Here is a 1,737-nt window from a genome sequence, read left to right on the forward strand (position 1 = left end):
GTTTATTATTTTTGAAAAAATGTAAGTTACTATCCCATTGGAAATTCTTTCGTGGTACTTGAGAGAGAGTGGTTTATGTAGAAAAAAAATATATGATTCATAAGAATTATATACTTTGAAATTGAATAAGATTAAAATAACTATATAATAAATTGAACCTTGTTAAAGTAAGATCTCTTTGTAAACAATAGTTCTTATATGTATGGAAGACAAATTTTGATAAGGATTTTTATTGTTGATATTGAACCCCACTTGATTATGCAACATAAAGTTGTCCATGTGAAAATACGGGTTGAGGTAGATATATTCCAAAATTTAGAATAGTTTACTCTTATGCTTTGTTTCTCGTCATTACAAAACATAATCGAATAGAAAATTGTTTCCTTTTAAACTTGAATGGATATCGTTCATCATTACTTGGACTTAATGGAATTCATGTTACGAAAACCTGCTTTCCTGCATGTTCACCCATTGCTACTAATTTGTTCAATAATACATCGTAAAAGTAAAAATACAAAGAGGGAAGCATGCCATCTCATATTATCTAACGTCCCAATTTGTGTTTTCTACAACAAATGCTCTTCCACTCGAGGAAACGAACAACCTGAGTCCAGGAGGGATACATAAATGAACCAAAGTTAAGCGTGCTTAGCCACGTAAATGAGGACAAAACATGTTGAAATGACTCATGTTAATTTGTGGGACAACTTTCCCTACTAAAAAAAGTATTCAAGATAAGGGAAGATGACTGAATCGAGATTCCATTACATCCGGACTCTTTATCGTATGCTTTAAACCCACATGTTTACCTACTAAAACTGAAAAAACAGAATATGCAAAACATGTCATAAGTTATAAACAGCAAACTTTTAACAATTATCTAGCATATCTAAACTGAGAAATTCCACCGTCTTCGATCAACAACAAGACCAACCCTTGCCCAGCCCACATAATTGAAAATTTTGAGTTACAAAATCACCCAATACAGAAATGGAGAAAACAAAAAAGACCCAGCAAGAACTAAAAAAACAGAAAATCCAAAACCTCAAAGATCCGTTTCGATGAATGAAATTGGAGATCGAGGAGTAATTTTCCTGGAATTCTTATTGTGTAGATTCTCGAACTGAAATGAAATCGAGCAGAAATCAAAACATTGCAAGAAGTAGTAATGAAAAATTTAGGAAATGAAGGACTTGTATCGAATGAGGAGAGAAATAAAACGGACACACAAGGCGGCACAAACATCAGCAGCTTCAATTGGTAAGAATCTGGAATGAAAACGGAAGAGAGACAGGAAGAAGAGGTTACCTGTACTGGTTAGCAACGTCCATATTGACAGCGACGAACAGACACTGGCGGACATCGCGACGAAGTGTGCACGGCAGGGAGATCGATGTGGGATTTGTTGTGTGAAAGAGGGATAAAGAAGAAAAGAGAGAGAGGATGACGACTGCAAGGGGGAGAGGGAGAAGGTGATTGTGCTAGAGTTCATTTTTACCCACTAATAATGGGTGCCCTATTATTGAGAAGATCAACATAATTGTAAAAATGTCTTGTATTATTTACACAAATACCATTGGCTTTTAATTACTCAATTTTTCAAAAAATTTTTTTTTTTAAAAAAGATAATTTAGTAGGTAAAAAAGTGGATCTTTAATGTCGGTTTTAAAACCGACATTATAGGTATGCCTACAATGTCGTATATCTGTTTTTAGTTTTTCCAACCGACATCAAGGT

At 34.1% G+C, this 1,737-nt stretch overlaps 1 long non-coding RNA gene across 1 annotated transcript; it reads right to left on the minus strand.

The window, feature by feature from the left end:
* Window positions 1-366: 366 nt before the first annotated feature.
* Window positions 367-1,506, minus strand: LOC120074081. Its single transcript, XR_005480881.1, has 2 exons — window positions 1,309-1,506; window positions 367-1,123 (listed from the first exon to the last, which is right to left on the minus strand). It is a non-coding gene; the product is annotated as an uncharacterized LOC120074081 (long non-coding RNA).
* Between the last annotated feature and the right edge of the window lie 231 nt (window positions 1,507-1,737).

Source organism: Benincasa hispida, chromosome 3, assembly GCF_009727055.1.
Source record: "Benincasa hispida cultivar B227 chromosome 3, ASM972705v1, whole genome shotgun sequence".
NCBI classification, from domain to species: domain Eukaryota; kingdom Viridiplantae; phylum Streptophyta; class Magnoliopsida; order Cucurbitales; family Cucurbitaceae; genus Benincasa; species Benincasa hispida.